The sequence below is a fragment of the Heliangelus exortis genome, chromosome 1 (genome assembly GCF_036169615.1).
Source record: "Heliangelus exortis chromosome 1, bHelExo1.hap1, whole genome shotgun sequence".
In the NCBI taxonomy this organism is placed as follows: Eukaryota; Metazoa; Chordata; class Aves; order Apodiformes; family Trochilidae; genus Heliangelus; species Heliangelus exortis.
Genome location: NC_092422.1, coordinates 69,853,419 through 69,866,606, shown reverse-complemented (window position 1 = coordinate 69,866,606; position 13,188 = coordinate 69,853,419). Strand labels below are relative to the sequence as shown.

Below are 13,188 nucleotides of genomic sequence, written 5' to 3'. Positions count from 1 at the left end.
ATTCTATTTTTGTAGCAGTGGTCAATCTGCAAAGAAAAAAATATTGCTAATCATTTTTATGATAAAAACCAATTCACTGTAATCTATGCATTTCTGAGTGCCAGTTGTATGATTTTTCTTTTTTTCAGTCTTGAAAAAGAGCATTGCAAGTGATTTAGTAAATTTTTTTTCAGCATTTGTGACTCATAAGCATGCATTTTTTTTCTTTATTTACTGAAGATCACTATATATTTCTTCCTAACAGAAAAAAATATGCTGTAAGTAAAATGCCATCATGCTGCTTCTTATGGGGGAGTTCTGAAGCCTTCTCAGAAATTCAAGACAGCGGTAAGTACTAAACTTTAAGAACAATTCTGTAAAAATTCATAATAGAAATTACAAAGGTCTATTGCTGGCTTTCTAAAATATTTTGCAACAACTTTGCAATGTATACTTCCAGTTAAAATGCTTGTTTGCCATGCATTAATACGAGACATGGGATGTCATACATTTGTATTTAGTTTAGACATAAGGAAGCAATTCTCTATTGTGAGAGTAGTAAAACACTGGAAGGGGTTGCCCAGGGAAGTTGCAGGTCACTGATGCCTGGAAGTGTTCAAGACCATCTCTCCTGACCCAGCCCTCCTAACCTGAGCTCTGGCTGCTCGGACAACTTGTTTGCACTTCTCTCAGGCTCCCTGTTCTTGCTTCCACACTCTGTAGAATTTTTTTGGCTTTATTCCATGCTACCCTGCCAAGCAAAATACTGAAGGGATCAAAGTCTGCTCTTCTGTAGTTCGGGGTTAGTGACCTTGATGCATGCCCTCCTTTTTGCCCCAAGGATACTGATTTCCACTATTTTGTGGTCAGTGCAGCCAAAGATGCCCTTAAATTCTGTGCTGTCCACCAGCCTCAGTGTTGCTGAAGACAAGGTCCAGCATAGCACCTTTTCTCATTGGTTCCCCTACCATTTGGAGAAGGAAATGATCATCAGTGCTGGTGACTTACTATGGAGCCATATAAATAAAGGGGAGTGGCTTCTGTTTCATATTGTTAACATAAAGATCTATAATTTCCTCTGATTTTATTAGCAAAATATGATGTAATATATTCTAATATAGAGCATACACACAGGCACACACACACATATGTATGTGTGAATATATATATGCACATACATGTAAACATTTGTTGGGAGTCCAACAAAAAAAGGCATAAAGCTCCTTGAGTGTGTACAGGGGAGAGCCACAAAAGTGATCAGAGGGTTGGAGCACCTTCCCTGTGAAGATAGGCTGAGGAACCTGGGCTTGTTCAGCCTGGAGGAGGGTCCAAGGTGACGTTGTAGCAGCTTTCCAATATCAGAAGGGCACCTACAGTAGAGATGGAGAGGGCCTTTTGACAAGGGTATATGGCAAGGGGACAAAAGACAATGGTTTAAATCTTGAAGAGGGAAGATTTAGATTAGGTATTAGGAGGAAATTCTTTACTATGGGAATAGTAAGGTACTGGAACAGGTGGTCCAGGGAGGTTGTGACTGCCCCCTCCCTGGAAGTGTTCAAGGCCAGGTTGGATGGGGCTTTGAACAACCTGGTCTGGTGGGGGGTGTCCCTGCCCATGGCAGGGGGGGTTGGACCTAGATGATCTTTAGGGTCCCTTCCAACCCTAGCCATTCTATGATTCTGTGATTTATTCATAGAATATGTCCTATTTATAAAACACCTTAGAATGACCTAATTACCATTTTTCTCATGCTGTGCCTGACATACGGATTAATTAGAAGGTAAAGATGTGTACAAATGACCAGAAGGTTTCTCTGAGGCATAATTTTTTCTTCTCACTTTCTATGATCTATGAACTTCGAAGCAGATGTGACTTTTTCTGTAATCATTGTGCTAGCTGCAGCACCATGAAGTTTCAATTCTGTGTTATCACTGGGTCCTAAATTCAAGGAGAAGGAATAACAATATATCTAATGTGATAATAAAGTTGTGAATAAGCTGTAATTCAAAGTATGACAGGTTAGTTATGAAATTGGAGGGTACCATTATGTGAAGTGTAAAAATCAAAGAAAATAACAGCTTTGAAAATTCCTGTGATATTTGCATCATTGAACCATGCTTATTCCAATTTGTAGCAATTTAAATGTAATTGAATAAAAAGCACTTCATGAACAGGAGTCTCTTCAACAGTTTAGAACCCATACTGATCATGATCATACCTGAACTCCCACTGATTATTACAGGGTATAGTACACATATGCTTGAATACCCTCTAATATAGGATGCAATTACTTGCTCTCCTCAGAGAACTCATGGTGTTTTTTTCAGGAAGAAGACAAGCAACTGACATAAAGTATACAAAACTGAAGTCAAAGATTAACCAATCCCTTAATTTCTTTGGAACTAGTAATTTTTGTAGTAGATTTATTTTGTCTTCTACTAGAACAAGCCACAGTCATGTTCCAAGAAAGAAGAGAAAGTCTCATCTCAAGAGTTATCTCAGTACACCGAAATAAACCACAGAAAATTGGGATAGGGGTCTGATGGGGACACTGAGGGATGGTGTGATTTTAGTTTTCACTGTTTTCTCAGTATTTTGTTTGTTCTTCATAAGGCGAAGAGGGAAAGTCAGGGAGAAAGGAGAAAAAAGGGAAGCAAACAACATTAAAACAGAAAAGTGAGATAGTACCTATTGATGTCTGGCTTTTAACTCCCACTGCAAGTTAGTGGATATCAGAAGCCAGCTGTGCTTTCTGAAAATTTCCTTGTTCATATGAAGTGATAATTAGACTATACTTTAAAAACCAAATCAGGAGAGTAGAAATGAAGTTTCAAATCTGCATCATATTCATTTCAACTTCTCAGATTGCTAATTTATGTAGCCAAAAACATTTAAGTTCAACTGCCCAGGGTACCCCAGTGTACTCACAATACAGCAATATATATTAAAGAATTAGTTATTTTGTCTGTGAAAATGTTATATTCTTATGAAAAGTTTATCAAGAGAGAAACTGAAATTGATCCGAATGCTTTCAGAAAAATGTACAATGCAAAGCAAACTAACAGTGAAGATGTATTTGTAGCAGACAATTGATATCTATTTGGATGAACAGAAGAACTCTGAGAGTGTTGTGTAAAACTATCTGTACTTGTTAAAAAGAGTAACTAGATACCATAGCTTGGGCAGATTGTAACTGTGACTTTTGCTATATTGTACTCTTATATTTACAATAAGTACTGAAATAATTCCCATACCTTGTTCATTTTTTTCTTACTATCATTCTCATCCAGAACTTCAGCTAAAGCACTTAGACATAAATCAGCTATCTTTCTCAAGAAGAAAAACATCTTCAGAGTGGCACAATACAGTAGGAAAACCAAAATTGAACAAATGGCCCATGCTTTGTCCTTGGGTTTTTATATTACATCACAGATGTAAGCTAGTTTAAATCAGGGGATTTCATTCTGAAATCCTGACCTGACAGTTGAGTGTGCAGATGGAGCCCTGTGGTAGTCCATGGGGTGCTGTGTGATTTCTTTGATGTAGCCACACACTGTCAGATTCTTGATCATGTTCTCAGATCAAGCCTTCTGTCTTTTATCATTTATTATAACAAGTGTGAAGGAATAATAAACCTTTCATATTAGAAAGCAGGAATAAGTTATTCCAGCTCTAGTCTTGAGAGTTTTAGGAAATGTATCAGCTCTTAATTCTCTGAGGAAAATCAGGACAGATATATAAGATTCATTCACAGAGCTGTCAGCTCCTCTCAGAATACTTTTTCAGCTCTTGGAATTCAGTGTTGTTCTTCAGAACCATAGAAAGATAGAATGGTTAGGGTCAGAAGGGTCCTTAAAGATAATCTAGTCTGTATAGACAGGAACACCTCCCATTAGACCAGGTTGCTCAAAGCCCCATAGAACCTGTCCTTGAATGCTTCCAGTGTTGGAGCCTCCACAGCTTCTCTGGGAAACCTGTTCCAGTGTCACACTACCCTCACAGGGAAGAAAAGCCTGTGCTTTATCTTTTCTTGTCAGGGTTTTTGGCCATAAATGGAATTCTGCTCAGCTGAGCAGTCCCATCTCTGCTTAAACTGCGCCTTCAACTCTTATTTCCAGTTTTCAGGTTCTCACTGTTTTACACTCTTAGATGGAATAAAAGTACTTTCCACAGTTTTTTTGTCACTGAAGTATTTTGAAATGGAAATTCATCGTTTAAGAAGGCTTCTAAGACCTGTACTATAATAGAGAGGCCGTGCTGACATTGTAGTGTACACTCCTTCTGCCAATTCTCTTAATTTTGAAACAGAATAAAGGAGAGAACTCAGTTTAAGTTCTTCCTTTTAGAAAGATAGCAGGTGTGTTTTCCATACTGAAAAATATTTGATAAGCAGGAGCAACTAATGAAGTTATCAACTGAACACACCAGAACTGATGGTCTGCTCTGTTCAGTTGAGGTCAGTACTCAACAATTCAGTAAGTTTCCAACTCAGAAACTGCATCTTCACGAAATTCAGGTACTGTTGATTGAATTGATCACCTACTATCTGGTATTTTATCAAGGATTTAACCACCAGAGTCTGTCTAGATGTGGTTGCAGGATGTTCCACATCTTTCTATGACACATTCATGTCCAGGGAGAGTATTCTGAAATCCTAAATTCAGTGTTGTTAACTGTGACTCAGTCAATACAGAAAAAAATAAACTAAGTTGCATCAGCTGCTTTGCTCTGAGATGTTACTTTTAAATATACAAAATAATTAAATCTCTGATATTGTGGTGTATTTGACATTAAAGGTAGAAAAACTCAACATTATATGATCTATGAATGCTGGAATGAAAACATGGAGATTCTTTAATGAATAGAAAGGATTCCGTACCTCCACTTGAATTCAAAGTCATGTATCCATTTATTTTTTATTGCAATATCTAGTTACGGGTTTCAGTATGACTGACCTAAAGTACTTCAGTGTAGGTAAAGTCTTAATGATCTCTACCAGTATGGGGATTTCTGAAGAACCCAAGTGAGAAATAGAAATACAAAACATTTGCAAATATTATCCAAATAAAAGTAACTAACAACAAAACTTCCAATGTTGTTAAATTCACTTTCAGGTGGCAATGTACCTTTTACTAAAAGTTTTCCAGAGATAGTATAGAATTTTTTTGGTGGTTTTTTTTTTACTGCATTGTATAACAATAATGAAGAACTGTTAAAACTGTGCAATTTCACTGTAATGAGCATAATATCATGAGTAAGAAAGTGAAAGCAAAATTCAAAATAATTAGACCATGGCTTGTATAGGCAGCTCATTTGATTGATTAGAAGTGGTTTTTAAAGTTGAGTCATGTTCAATTTAAAGAGATGGAGTGCAAATTTTACTATCTTCAGTGCCTGAACTTGAGAATGCTTTATTATTGTGACTCATACAATTTGAATCTACTGTACTGCGTAACAAATGGCAGTGTGGTATCAGTTTCTAAAGGGAACTTTTAAAGAAAGATTTGATAAAACAGATTTATTTTCTTAAATAAAAAAGCAGTAAAGCTTTTGGACATGATATTCCAGTGCAACTGAATTACATGTAACTAGTTTTCTTCATCCTGTAAAGGTTCAAAACACTTCATCTTCATTATTAACCAGACGACTGAGCTGTATTATGTTTGTTTTCATTGGACAACTCAGTAGTATGACAAGGGAATTCTATCTACATCTTTTACTAAATATCCCCTTAGCCATTAAACAAATATCTTCCTCAGTATGGAATAGCTCTGTATAACAGCAAAATATTGGCTTGTCCTGGAGTCCCCATGACTTAATTTGATCTCTGTACACTGCAGTTTAAGCTACTTGTAGAAAAAATTATAGAAGATAATTTCTGGGATCATCAACTCCAGGTTTTAGAACAGTGTGCATTTGCAGACAAGAAAACCGATTGTATACTTGGCTGCATCAAAAGAAGTGTGACCAGCAGCTCAAGGGGGGTGATTCTCACCCTCTACTTTACTCTCGTGAGACCCCATATGGATTTCTGTGTCCATCTCTGGGGTCCCCAGCACAAGAAGAATATGGACTTGATCAAGTGAGTCCAGAGGAGGGACATGAAGATGATCAGAGGGCTGGAGCACCTCTTCTATGAAGACAGACTGGGAGAGTTGGGGCTGTTCAGCCTGGAGAAGAGAAGGCTCTGGGGAGACCTTATAGCAGCCTTACAGTGTCTGAAAGTCCTGCAGGAAAGCTGAGGACAGATTTCTTACAAGGGCCTGAAATGACAGGACAAGGGGTAAAAGTTTTAAACGGAAAGAGGGTAGATTCAAAGTGGTTTTAAGGAAGAAATTTTTTACAGTGAAGGTGATGAGAAACACTGGAACGGGTTTCTGAGAGTTGTGGCTGCTCTATCCCTGAAGTGTTCAAGACCAGGCTGGATGGGGCTTTAAGCAACCTGATCCAGTAGAAGGCAGGCTGGTTGAACTAGATGATCTTGGAAGTTCCCAGCCCAGACCTTTCTGTGATTGTATCATCTGTCTGTCTAATATCATAGTGGTCACACATAGTACTGCAGGTATCTCTATAGGCAGCATTAGATCTGGAATTTGGGGATAAAACAGGTAGAAAATCAGGAATGATAGATTGGAAAGTTATTTTTTTCTGATTTTTTAGATAAATTTTGTAAAGCTGAAAACCTTTTGAATAATGCTCTTTAATTTAATTGATGTGTGTGCTAGCCATGGTGTGAGATCATCCATCAAACAGCAAACCAGGCGAATTAAGGTTTTTGGTTCTTTGAGAGAGATCTGAGTTCTTAAGAACCGTATTCTAGTACAGTTTCAGGAATCAAAGTTCCAGCACCAGTCCAGGAGGCCTGGATATCTAAGACCTATATTATATCTGCAAGCTATATGTAGAAGGGTTGCATACTCAAACTTATGCACCTATAATTCCATGTTCAAGATATATTTCTAGATTTCATTAACTAAGATGTCTAGGTCCCTACTGATAGTCTAGACACCTACCTGACAGGGAGAATACTTCATTTAGCAAAAAATAAGTGTCTACTGTCTAGAACTGAAAGTTAACCCTAGTTTTTGATCTGACAACAAATATGGGTGAGATGCCAGACATCTGGGCTTGCACAGAAGTGTGTTTTTCCGTGCCTAGAGAAAACTGTGGTTTCAGTGAGATTTTGAGGTGCCCAGAATATTTATTGGGATTTTGAATTTTCCATCTAAAAGTTTACCTGGAAATTACTGTGAGTCTGGACCTCAGAGAGCATTAGAATGCAAAAGTGACAGTTTTTGTGCGTTTTTGTACTTCTGAGGTTAACTAGTAAGTCACATGCAGACTATATGGGTACTAATGATGAAAAATACTGAAATATTTGTATTTAATCCACCATAACTAAGCTAATCACAGCCTGAAAACAAGTTAACACAACTGCTGACTGACTAGGGAAAAATGATGGCATATTTCTTTCTTTTTCAAAAGGAAAAAATAAAATACTTTTGCAGCAGGAAGCCAAACTGCCTGTAGAAATGTCTTAGAACGGAAAATAACTGTTTCATTCCAAAGGTAAATATGTTTGTGAATATAACACACATTTACCTTCAATTGAATGCCACTTTAGACCCAGATATCTGGTATTGAGCATTTTAGGGCAGCACTTTGTTTTTATTTTCTATTGACATTATGTACAAAATATATATATATATATATATGTGTATATATATGCAGCATTTTTCTACTGAATCTTAAATATGTATGGTAAAAGTATTTAAAATACTCTTTTTACAAGTTTCATTATATAAATATATATATAGCTTCTTTCATATATACTGTTTTGCATTACATTTTTCTTTTCCAAGAAAAAAGCCAGTGAAAAGGAACAAAAATAAAGTAATATTATTCTCTGCTACTTGAAAAAAGTTTGGAATTTTTAGTGTTTAGGTGAAGCTACTCTGTCAATTGAAATTCAGATTCTCTGTGTGTACAGACTATAGTGTCTACTTCTCCTAAAAAAGGTATGAGTTATTATTATTATGTTTTTCACCTGGTTGCAGCTGTGCTGGTAATGAAGGGGATTTGCCCATCTGTGCTCACAGCATGAACTATGGATTTAAAGTTTACCCAACTATTCACAGAATGCTAGCAAAATGAGCTAAAATTTTATGTTTTATTTTGACTTTAAAAAATAACTGACAAAATTTGGTGTTTAGTTATAATCTGAAAAATCTGTAATTTTTGTTGCTTTAAGAAATCAGTAATCTACAACCAAACTTCTATTAAAATTGTATTTTGGTGCTCCATGGTGGAAGCAAAACTCTATTGTATGTAATTATGCATAATGAGCAATCTAACTGTTATGCTGAGTTGCAGTTTACTCTTACTGAAATAATGTTACCAAAAAAAGATTTTAGACTAAAACACATGTATCTGGGCTGCTTGTAGACAGCCTTTAAGATTAATATGTTTTGCATGTGAAGTTACAGTGCAAGAGTCATAACTTTGTTTTACTTAATAATAACTGAATTAATCCCTCTGTATTAAATAATACTGAAGTGTTTCAATCAATTAATCTGAATTATCTTCTTTCATAGAAGCTATTTGTAACAATATTTTTCAGTATACACAGTTTTTTGTAAAGGTCTAAAAACCATTTTTTTCCATTTGTCATGCCTCCCTCCAAAAAAAAGATACACATTCACACAAAATGACCTGGAATGTAAATCACATAAAAGGATGGAAAGAAATCCCAGATATAGCACATTAGCAGATGCATGAAGTGCATCAACTTGGTAGTGATTGGTACAGCAGAAAATACTACTGCAGCTAATTTCCAATTACATTTAACCTTTAATTTGCACAACATACAAAAACACTCACACTGTATTTATAGGTTATTGATTCAAGGACTAAAAAGATGGGGTTTTTTTAAAGCAAACATTATCTCTGTGTCCAGGTTTGCTTTTCTAAAGCTGATCTGAATGCTATACAAAATCATGCAATGGCATGATCCCTTGTACACTGGTATGCTTTTTGCGAGGTGAGTGTATGCACATTGCCAAAATTCTTTGAAGAAATTAAGTTAGCTGTACGTATGAAGTTCATGTTTTTGTGATCCAAAACTCAGATTATAAAGAAATACAGGATTATACAGGACAACTTCTACTATATTGAGTTGATCAAGGCCCCATCCAACGTGTCCTTGAACACTTGCAGAGAAGGGGCATCCACAGCTTCCCTGGGCAACCTGTTCCAGTGCCTCACCACCCTCACAGGAAACAATTTCTTTCTAATGTCTAAATTAAATTGTCTTATTAATTTATAAAGCAAGAGTTTTCAATAGATGAGTTTGATAAATAAATAGAATGTATTAGAATTTCCATGGAAAATGGAAATGGAAATAGAGCTGGGACAGACCAATCACAGCAATCAAACTAAAAGTTCACTGTCTTGGCAGCTTCAGTGTCTTTCAGTGTGTGGAGCTTTCAGTGCTTTTGAATACCAGCATAGTATTAGTACAACAGGGTTCTGAGCTTGTTAAGTTTGAAATACTACCACAGTATGTTATGAGATGACTTTTAAAAAGGAGATAAAGGGTTATAAAAACTTTTGGCCATATGATTATCATGTTCTGGAAAGAAACACCAGACTTGTTTGTCCAGAAGACCTGTAGCTAAAAACAAATTGGAGTTTATTTGATGCAGAGAGGTCCTGGGGAGAAATTATCTCCTGAAGAATTTCATGTAAATCCTTAGCTATGGTTGTTTACAGTTCAGCATTTGAAATGTACAGGAAGGAAATCAGCAGAATAAAAAAAAAAAACAAAAACAAAACCCAAACACCAAACTCAAAGTTTCTGGTGGTGCAAACGTTCTTACTCAAAATATGAAATACATAATTGATATTGCCATAATATGGCAACAGAACTTAAGTTTTTTAGTATTAGCAGTGTAGATCTGATGTACTGATGTACAGCTCTCTTGGTGCCAGAATTTAGGAAAGATATTTGTTACAAATATGCTGAAATTGTTAGAAGATTAGAATATGCCAGGAAATCAGAGCCAGAGAAATAAGGATTCTGGACTCCTGTATGGTTAACACCCGTGCATATGGGAAACAACATTAGATTCCAAAAAAAGTGGTTAGCAACTTGCCAAGGTAACAGTTATATCATCCTTTTGGGGGGAAGACTTCAAGGAGAGTAGCAGCTGTCTAAACAAGAGTAAGAAGAATATTTGATTTTCTTGTTCTAGGAATCAGTAAAAATACTGCTGATAAAACATATGTGCACTTTCCCATCACTTTAAAAAATAAATAATTATATATAGAAGCAAGCGAGACCTTTAGATGATGGATCTTTCTCTCTCATGCCAAAGAAGGCATTATGGAAGGAATTATTTTGAAGAATAAAGATATAAGTCAGATCAGACAGGAATTACTGACATATCTCCAATATGAGGTAGAATAATCTTCTCCTCTGTTAAAGGGATTTAATTTTCTCCCCTGACCTCCATCTGTTCTGTTAAGTGACTGCATTAGTTTGTGGTAGATATTTTGGGTTGTTGTTGTGTTTTATTAGTGGGATTTCTTAAGGCCATATAATAGAAGCACTTAGGAAGCTGTAACTCCTGCCATGTGACAAGGTATATATTTTTTTTTCCATTGTGTCCTAAATCAGTTGGATATGGATATGGATATGATTGAAGAAAAAAGGGAAAAAAAACTCCAACAGAAACAGAAATCCTAAACAAAACCAAACCCAAAGGAAATAAATTCCCTTTACAGAATAAAAATCGATATGACATTGATTGAATTGGTAGGCATATATCTTTCTTGGTATATCTGTAAAGATACGAAGGGAAGCTAGAAACAAATTACCAGGGAGAAGAAAGGATCTGTAGGGAAGAATTGTGATTCAGAGAAAAGGAAAATCTGGTGGTGTGCACTCTGGGCGAAGTATTTGAGACTGAGACTGGGGACAGAGACAGCCATGTATGGAAGGAAAAGGATGGAAAATACTTTTTTAAGAGGACACATTTTCAAGCAGTGGAAAGCAAGAATAAGACAGGACTTAGAAAGGTACTGAGGCACAATTTTTTGTCATGAAATCCTACTGTTAGAAATTATTTCTCCTCATTATGAAAGGGGCTAGTCTGTTTACTTACCTTCTTCTGTTACTTTTTTATAACTGCAATGAGAAATGTATACCATGCTGTGTTGGTTTGACCTTGGTTGGATGCCAGGTGCCCACAAAAGCCAATCCTTCCCCTCCTCTGATGAACAAGGGAGAGAAAAAAATACAACAAAAGATCATGGGTGTAGACAAGGACATGGAGATCACTTAGCAATTGTTGTCAGGAACAAAACAAGTTTGATTTTGGGAAATTAATTCAATTTATTACCTATCTAATCAGAGAAGGGTAATGAGAACTAAGACCTAATCTTAAAACACCTTCCCTCCACCCCTCCCCTCTTCCTAGACCCAAATTAATTTTCTCCTGATTTCTCTACCTTCTCCCCCCTCAGAAATGCAGAGGGATGGGGAATGTGTTTTGCAGTTAGTTTAGTTGCATGTTATCACTGCTGGTCCTTCCTTCTCAAGGGGAGAACTCCTCACACTCTTCCTCTGCTGCATTGTGGGTCCCTTCCATGAGATTCATCCCTTCAAGAACAGACTGCTCCAGTGGGAGTCCACCAGAGAGTCCCGAGTCCTGCCAGCAATTCTGGTCCAGCATGGGCTCCTCTCTCGACAGGTCCTGACTGAGTTCTGCTCCACTGTGGGCTTCCCATGGTTTCACATCCTTCTACAGGGGAGATCTTGGCAGGCTTGATGAATGGGCTAAACCCAATTGCATGAATTCCTTACTGGCCAGATGTCAGGTCCTGCCCTTTGGCTACCACAACCCCCACCTCCAGGCTTGGGGAGGAGTGATGGGAGAGCTGCCCAGCAGGGAGGGACCTGGGGGTCGTGATTGGCAAATGGCTGAACATGAACCAGCAGTGTGCCCAGGTGGCCAAGAGGGCCAGTGGCATCCTGGGCTGTATAACAGGACTACTGTAGCCAGCAGAATTAGGGAGGTTATCTGATGTTAAAAACACATAGCAGAATATGCTTGAATATAGTCATGAGGACTTGGTTCATGTAGGAAACTAAGAAGAAAGTTAGAATTTTCTTAACTTTGTGTATCATAGCTATAGAGATAATTCTGTATATACTGGCAAGAAGGGAGAGAAGGACTCATCCTGCTGAACTTCAGACTATCTAATCTAGACAAATTATTTGGACACTTAACACATGATCCTTGGGCAGTTTTCATGGTGGTTGGCTTCAGCTAGTATTTCATGTTGAAGACCTATGGTACAGTAGGAAGAATTGCTGCCTGAAGTACGTCTTTCTAGCTTAGACAGAATATCTAACTTTTTCACACAAAGTTAGTGAGACAAACGTTAGTGATGTGTCCAGACCAGAGGAGGTACCTTTTCACTGTGCTAGGCAAAGAAGGAAACTTTTCTATAAAAGCAGCAGAAGAGTGAGCAAGAGAAGAAATGGCAATTTCTACATTTGCTGTTGGCTTTCCCTTTTCTACTCAGATGCCAGTTCTACAGCCTACAAAGAAAATACGATATGTTATACTAGAGTTCTGAAAAGCCTTTGATGCAAGAAAATATAATTAACTAAATGTGAGATGGCTTTGAAGTTATGCATGTAATAGAATGATAGGGCCTGTCATGCATATAATTTTGAGAATTTTATTTTTTTTTTATCTAAGAAAAAAGCATTCACTGAGTAATTCTTAGATTTCTTTTGGAATTGTTAAAAGACCATGAAAGATGATCTGATTTTTATCATTTGGGTAGGGTGGGATTAGAAATGGAGGACCTTATTACTGAACAGAAAATTACCTATGAAATACTTGATTTTTATACTCTTGTCTTGTCCGATCCCAGCCTAGCTCTCTGTTTTTTTCCTGCTGCCATTTTTGCCAGCAAATAGATAAGGCTGAAAGATTAGTGACTAAAAAGCCCCAATTCAAAACTCATGTAACTATCAGGACATCTTTTTTGAGCCTGCATGTGTATGGAATTATTCTTTGTAGCCTATCTTCTTGCTACTTTGTGTAACAATTTTAAAGTTTGCATTTCCAAAGGAATGAAATTTCAGAAGTCTCTTTTGTTAGTTTTCTTGATCTTGTTGTTGTATTCTGCTTA

General features: G+C 36.9%; 1 protein-coding gene across 2 annotated transcripts in view; it reads left to right on the top strand.

The window, feature by feature from the left end:
* Window positions 1-244: 244 nt before the first annotated feature.
* The window catches only part of NLGN4X (neuroligin 4 X-linked), a 147,492-nt gene continuing 134,548 nt past the window's right edge, over window positions 245-13,188 (top strand). For both annotated transcript variants that reach the window (XM_071747584.1, XM_071747574.1), the window contains exon 1: window positions 245-327. The gene's annotated coding sequence lies outside the window, so the exon portion shown is untranslated. The remainder of the gene's footprint in view (window positions 328-13,188) is intronic.